Consider the following 7842-nt stretch of genomic DNA (forward strand, 5'->3'; position numbering starts at 1 on the left):
TCAGCCAAGCTCGCAACGACCGACACCAGGCCAAAAGCAGGCGGGGGCAGGCGCAAAGGGGCCACAGCTCCAGCAGAGCCCACCGGGCCCCCGCTCCCCAAACCCAAAGCGTTGGGGCTGCCCCACGACGGGGCCGCGAAGGGGGGCTCGACGGCGGGGGGTGGGGGGGGGCGCGGTGATAACGGCAACCCGAGCTCCCCAGAGGCCGCCTCGCCTCCCGCGGAGGTCAAACCCACCCGGGGCCGGGCTGAGCCCGCCGCCAGCCCCGCTGCCACCGCTCCGCAGCCTTACGGTCCGGTGCGGTCCGGTGCCCGCCGCCGCCCAGCCCCACGCGTGGCTGCTGCGCGATCCGCACCGGCACCGCCGGCCGCTCCCCCACGGCTCGGCTCGGCTCGGCTCGGCTCCGCCCCGACACCGCCAGCCCGCCCAGGGGCCGAGCGGGGCTCCCGGCGCCCCCTCGGTGTGTGGGGACGGGCAGCCGGCTGCGACCGCCCTTCGTGGGGCGGGAGGAGGCGGGAGAGGCGCGGGGCGGCCTCACGGCTCCGTCCCCCCGCCGCGTCCCTTCAGGCCGCCATGGGCGGGGAGCGAGGGCGGTGTGCTCGCGCAGCGCCAGGCGGCCTCGGAGCAGGCCTGTGGGCCAACAGCAGTGTTGTGTCGCCTGTGGGGGGAGAAGGTGGTTGTGGAAATCGCCCTCATTTTGTATACAAGCGTGAAAGCGAGTAAGCACGCAGGTCCTATAAATAACACACGGAGAAGCACCCTAAAAGAGGAGGTGGGGTGCAGGCTGAACTACTCCCCCGCTTCACCCACCATCCTGCCCTTATTTAATCTCTCCTACCTGCTTCGCCCAAAGCCTGTATCTTGCTTTTCTGCCTTTAGCACCTAAGAGGGGTTCTGCGTTTTGAAAGGTCCCACGGTGCCGCTGAAATCCTGCAGGGACTTGGAAAGGAAGCGGGGAAGCTTTGTGGTGTGGAGGCATGGCCAAGGCTGTGTCACATGCGGGAGGAGTGCTGAAAAAGCAGGGCAGGAGTCACAGGTGCCATGAGAAAGTATCTCAAAAGATTAGGATGAAACTCCTCTTCCAAAAGCGGGCAAGTTCAAACCTGAGCATTTATTGTGAAACTCTTAGGATATAAGTAAAGAGGCTTTTTTTTTTTTTTTTTTTTCCCTTGTATGTAGCTGTGTATATCTTCACCCTCCTAAGAATGAAGAACCAAAAGAATAAAACAGCAGCTCCATACCTACGGACATCACACGAATCTACTGTGTTTGGATTTCTCCTGCTTTTCATGAGTTCAAATTAGTTGACCATTGTTAAGAGACCTGCTTCCAGGGATGCTTCAGCAATAAGTGCACAACATCTGAGAGGCTTCAGTGAAGGATCCCATTGACCTTCCTTTAGGAGCAGCTCTTCAGGTTGCTGTCCTTACTTTTAGAGCACTGACAGTCTCATACTCACATTCCTATTTTTTCTTACATGCTCAGCTGCTCCTGTCTAAGCTTTTTTTCCCTTTATTTCTTCCTCTTGTTTCTGGCTTTGAGCCACCTTTCATAACGCAATAACTGCTCCAAGCAGCATCAATAAAACCAAGCCTCCCTTTCTTTGCCTACTTTTATTATATTTTACATACACAAATAATATGTATATTTATATACTTCCCCATATTTATCATATTTTTTGGTGACAAGATGAAAGTATCAGCAGCCCGCCTGCTCCACAACCCATTGCGATGCAGTGCGGTGTTTATAGCATAGGGCTTTACCCTTCAGCCAGGAGTTAGTTGTGTTGTCTCTCCCTGTCCTGCACTGGCAAATAGGGGGAATGAGTTGAGAAAGAGCAAAGGTGCAGGGGGTTTGCTGGATGTCAGTAAGAAAACTAAGCCAACTACAAACGGCTTAGTGAAATACCTGTTTTACTAAGAATAAAAAGAGTGATATATATAGTGTGTAAATCTTACACCCCTTCAGATGCTGTGAACCCCACTTTCATACAACATCAGACTGACCCTGGAGGGATTTCTCCCATGGCACACTATGCAGATCCCATCTGTGGAAGAAAACTTCTTTGGTTACTCAAGCTATTGTATAATTTCCTTACAAGAAAACAGCTATCATAGAGGATGTTTGCATGAGAACTTCTTGCTGCACTGTCAGATAAAGGCAAGGCCACGCAGGTGGCGTAATCGCCAGCACAAAGAGGGAGCTGCCTGCAGGCTCCTTTTTTGTAATGAGCTGGTGGAGTTTATCCTGAGGACAAGGGATCAGTGCAGCACAACGCAGCCTGAAGGACACAGCACAGACCTGTGCCTGTTCAGCTGAACTGTATCATGGATCAGTGACTCCATAATGTACAATGGTCTCCTGGTCAGCGTCACTAAGCTCCCCTCATTTCCAGAGTCTTCAAGAGGCATGTGTTATTTACCAGTGCTTTGCCTTCTTGCACACCCCAAAGTAGTAATCCAGTGAGTTTTGGACTCTGGAGTGTGGAAATGCAAAAATCAGTGCAGCCTATATCTTTTTTTTTTTTTTCTCTGATTTATCTTTTATATTCTCTTGTCTTTCCCTTTTCAGACAACCTGCTAAAATTAGTGTTGCAGAAAGCATGAAACTTCCCATGTTAAAGTTGAATGCGCTGACAAGCAGCCTTGCACAGAACTCACCAAACTGTTTTGTCAATTATTTTCACAGCATAGTGTATTTTACATCATCTCCAGCTCTGGGATGGGGCGATGGGGCAACCTGACTGCAGAATTTGAAGCTGTAATGCCATAGCCTTGCCTGAGGATAAGCTTATTTAAGGAGGGAGCTTCCACTCTGTGTAGTGCATAATCAGCTAGCTGAATTCACTGCTGCAGGCAAACAAATCATATGACTAGAAGTATCAGAGCTGGAAAACTTCAAATAATACCACTCTTCATTGCCATTACTTAAAAAAAATAACTTTAAAAATATAACATTACTTTAAAAAATAAGTTACTTAAAAAAATAAAATTACTTTAAAAAATAACGTTGTTGTTGATGTCATTACTAACAACTATACAAGCCAACATACTGATCATTTCTCATTTTGCAAGGTACCATTGGCAGCTGAGGGAAGACAAGAAGTATCTCCCTATACTCTCTCTGGCTCTGCATAGTTGACCTAGGTTGCTAGTGCATTAACCAGGGATGAAGTAAGGACTTTTGGAAAACATTCAGACTGGGAAAGGAAAAAGAATAACTGGGCATTTATATTGCTACCCCCCATGCAACTTCACAATTTTATTTATGACAGCACTTTAATATGCTGACAATTTTTTCTTCCTCTTCAGCTCAGCAACAGAATGTACATGTGAAAATGATTAGCAAAGTAAGAAATTACACATGATAGGTGTGTATGTAGGCATGTATGTTTTTACACAGTAAAATGTTTAACAGCTGAATATTCATTAATTTACCAACAGTCATTAAACAGAAAACAAAAATTTGTTCCCTAACAGCTTGCATGCTTCTTGACTCTGTTTGGAAAGCAGGACAGCAAACACAAGGCCAGGTTGTTTTTCTGTACCTGTGCATGCCAGGCTGCCAGAAGACAGGCACAGCACACAATTAACAAATGTGCTGACTCTCTCTGACATGATCCCTATGGGTCTTCTTGGATTACCAAGGGCAACTTCCAGTGACTGATGAAAGCAAATTTTCATGTTGTTCTGTCTGCAATAGGAAATTTTACAGATGCAAATCTGTTGCTGGTATTTACGTTGGAGGAAATAGCCTTGTAAAGTGGTTAATCTGTAGATGGTGTGAGCCTGATTAACTGTTGAGATTGCTCTCTGCTGTTCAAAGCAAAGCTGTAACAAGCTCAGACAGTTTTTGGAAGTGTTCTTCAGAAGAAAGAATCAAATGAAAGAGAAGAAATCATTTAACATGCTTCTTTTTATGTTAATGCATGTACAGCAGGAGAAAATGTGAGGATTCACCGTTACTACACTGTATTAAGGCTTTCATGTTTCTCTAGCTCTACAGAAGACAAGTGTGTGCTATTACAGTCCACACACAACTGGATGGTAACTAAAAAAGGAAGAAATGTTCTTAACCAAATTGTCACAAAGTCGCTTGTATATACACTTCTTCTGTCTTACCAGACAAGTAGCTTTAGGCAAAGATTAGGGCTTGTTTAATGCACATCTTTATTGTGATTGAAGCAATTTGGTTTGGTTTTAATTCCAGAATGACAAATTAACTGCATGTAGAGAGATTATAACTGTGAACCTTACAGCTAATTTTGTCAGTTTGGCTCCCAATCTAGCAAAATACATCACTATACAATTTAAATCAGATGAACTACTTCATTCTTAAAGGTGTGTATGTCCCTTATTGGGTGGCTCAGACTGAGATTTACATCACATGATGAGTGTAAGTAAACAGATCATTAGAGAAAATTCAGTCTTGTTGGTTAGTGTAGCAACCTGCTGTCATTGAGCTATTACTAACATAAAGCTTCAGTACTGACAGAGCCTTAGTGAAGAAAATCCTATACAAAAACAGAATACAGAACTGAGTGTGTTAATTGCTAGTACATGGCCTTTGTTCTTTATTGTTCTAAATCTTCCTCCTTTTTTTTTTTTTTCAAAAAAAGAGAAATTGGAAATACATAGTGCTGCTTGAACTTTTGTATGCAAAATCAAGCAGAGTTACTGATATTGTACTCCAGTGTTTTAGTTCTTTTTATACATTTCACTTATTTGTGATTCATCCCTGATTTGTCCTCTTATGTTTACATACCAAAGTTAATAGTCAAAGTCTCATCAGCTTTAATGTGGTTAAGATTTCATGATGTATGTCTTACATGTGATTCTTGATCACAAATCAGAATTCTTCACTTGTATCAATTGTGGCATTTTACTCCTAATTACTCCTTCGCATTTACTGTGTGCTGTCAAACTCTGTACAGTTGTTGTGACTTCACTTCTGTACGAACTTGGTTTATTCTATAAGTCAAATGTTTATAGGCTTTGAATCAGAAAGTTAAATAAAAAAGCAAACAACAACAACAACAAAAAAAACCAGACTAGTGAAGATGAAAGAATTTGCAACAACAAATGGAGCTCAAGTGAGCTAAAGTTACATATGCAGGGAAAACTCTGTTTTTCAGTTAGTTCCTTTTCCTTCATAGTAACATAAAGATGTGGCTATTTACCTCCCCCGTCTGGACAGATTTGGTAATGGAATGAAAACAGTATATTAAAAAGCATTTCTGAAATTTTGTTAATTTTTCTTTCAAAAATGTTGGTATCTTTTACATACATTGCATTTAAATAACATTCTTATTTAAACTTTTTTTTTCTTCTAAATTTTGCTTCCTTATCTACATAAGTATTATTTATATCTGGTTTAAGGGTTTTGTAGTCTAGGATTAGATTTTGGTTTCAGAAAGGCATCAGTAAATGACCCAGTTTATTATCTTGTCCTGACAAGACAAATGCAAAAAATCTACATTCTCTGTAGTAATCGGGGCCACTTCCTGACCTTCAGGTTCTTTATTTGCTTAATTGATTTGATTTGATTTGAGCTTTAAATATTTTTGTTTGCTATCACAAAGGAAGAACTGATGGACCAAAGGTTAGCTTTAGTAACCTTTTTAAACGCCAAAGTCCATTTGTTGCTGTGAAGAACATCAGCTTGAGAGACACTTGGCTATTAATAAGAACAGTGAGGTTCAGTTATGCAATAAAGAAGACCCCAAATGTTTCAGTAAACTCTACTATGCTGGAATCCCAAATTTGAGAGCTAAGGATATATGTTTCATATCCTGCTTTAACAAAATGTTTACTTCAGACAAAGAAAATAATCAGCTGTTAAATACTCTTGTGCACCATATCAATTCAGCTACTCTAACATTAGTTATCCATGAACATGTTGGAGATTCATTAACTATATTTGTATCCATTTCAATTCAGCAAAACTTATCATAATTATAACTGACAATGAAAGGAAATGATGGAGTCCTCAGAAATCCCTCATAGATGTCTACAGTCCATATAGTTTTTGTGATTTATTCTTTGTGTCTTCTTATCTGGTACAGTTTCTTCCTGGTCCAGTGATAGACTGTTAAATTCCTTCAGATAAGGAATTATAAGGACAACAACAGTCAAAAATATTGACAGTGATAATCTTAAATTACTTAATAACAAATACTATGAATACTCATGTAAATTCATTTGTTCAGCTAAGTCAAAAGTAGCAACTTATAAAATGCCAGCACTATGTAGAGATTGCTATCAGAAAATTTCAAAAGTCCTGTAATGTCATAGTTCTCTCTTTAAATTTATAAGGCAATTTAGTATTAGGACAAACAGATGCAGCACCATCCATGCAGCAGGTCCTTGTAAATTAAAGCTTTCTGTTATATTTTGTTCAGAAGGAAATTGCTTTTCTTTCTTTTTTTTTTTTTAAAAAAAAAAGAAAAAAGAAAAAAGTTTTCTTTCTTTTTTTTTTTAAATGTAAGTGGAGTATGTAATTTTGCCTGATAAAATCTGCTTTTTTTGTCATGTTCTGAGACTGGGTACATTCTTTTTATTACTCTTTAAAAACAATTAAACCAACTCTGCCCATGACACTGAAGGTAAATGTAGAGTCAGAAGCCTCATTGACCTTGGAAAAATTCCCTTTCCAGTTGTCAAACATGGGACAACCATTAGTATTCATAATCTCGCAATTAGAAAATTATGTATTTAGCTATGTACTCAAACAACACCAGGATAGAATTCTATTTTATTTTTCTCAATTGCTACATATTGGATTCACTAAGAAAAATGATTTTTTTTCCAAGTTCCATCTCTGAAAACTGACCATGGAATTTAAAATTCTGAACTTAGATAGCATCACTAGTATTGTTCATTAAGTACTGATATGCATCTAAAAATATGTATGTTCTTATATAATTCCAAATTGCAATTGATTAAAATTTAGGAGGCAAAATAGGAGTCTGAAAATGATTTTCTTGAATCTAGGTCCAAAAGTGGAACCAAAGTTTTCCTTCTTTACCACCTCTGTCATATTTTGCCCTCAAGTTAAGGTCATAGTTAATAGTGGTAATCTAATTTCCAGTAGAACTACAAACCCAAGAATATGTTCACATAAGCATCATAGGAATTACTGCTTTCACAGTCATTTGTGCCATTTTCCTGCCCTAGACAAGATTAACTGTGTCCAGGACTAACCACTCTTAGAGCTTCCAGTGATGACAGCTCAATAAACTCCTCAGTGCTTAGCTCTTCCTCATAATTACCTGAATCTTTTTTCCTCCAAAGATAACAAGTTGCTTCATCAGCACATTGTATTATCTCCATCCCTGCAACAGATTTTTTTGCGTAAATATATCACTCCTTTTTACTCAGGATGACTGACTTTGTTGGCAAATTCTCTGTAGCGTCTGGTTTGAGTCTCTCAAACATTCAAATTAAATCTTTGTACTTATATTTTCCACATCAGAAAGGGAGAACAATATATTCTTTTCTCTGCTGCAATGTGTAGCATGTTAAGGTTGCCTACCTCTCTTAAACTACTCTTTACATTAACGCCTTCTCTCAACTCTTTTCAGATGTCTTGTGGGAGAGTGGCTCAAAAGCAGGGCAGAGGAAAAGGATCTGGGGGTGCTAATAGATGCTTGCCTGAACGTGAAGTGGCAGTGTGCCTAGGTGGCCAAGAAGGCCAACGGCATCTTGGCTTGTATCAGGAATAGTGTGGCCAGCAGGACCAGGAAAGTGATCATCCCCCTGTACTCTGCTCTGGTGAGGCCGCACCTCAAGTGCTGTGTTCAGTTTTGGGCCCCTCACTACAAGAAGGACATTGAGGCCCTGG

The 7842-nt window shown here is 40.9% G+C and overlaps 1 protein-coding gene and 1 long non-coding RNA gene across 7 annotated transcripts in view; one reads left to right on the forward strand and one right to left on the reverse strand.

Annotated features, from left to right (window-relative positions):
• The window catches only part of OSBPL1A (oxysterol binding protein like 1A), a 77999-nt gene extending 77004 nt beyond the window's left edge, over window positions 1–995 (reverse strand). Inside the window, exon 1 of one of the 6 annotated variants that reach the window (XM_080581593.1) lies at window positions 839–995. The gene's annotated coding sequence lies outside the window, so the exon portion shown is untranslated. Of the gene's footprint in view, window positions 1–236; window positions 709–838 lie in introns of those variants that run through there. The other 5 variants (XM_080581587.1, XM_080581597.1, XM_080581596.1 and 2 more) reach the window with 5 other exon arrangements.
• LOC308190332 lies at window positions 589–1600 on the forward strand. The gene is made up of 2 exons (XR_013947083.1): window positions 589–719; window positions 1180–1600. It is a non-coding gene; the product is annotated as an uncharacterized lncRNA (long non-coding RNA).
• Window positions 1601–7842: the final 6242 nt, after the last annotated feature.

The sequence above is a fragment of the Anser brachyrhynchus genome (genome assembly GCF_964034855.1).
Source record: "Anser brachyrhynchus genome assembly, chromosome: 2".
NCBI classification, from domain to species: Eukaryota; Metazoa; Chordata; class Aves; order Anseriformes; family Anatidae; genus Anser; species Anser brachyrhynchus.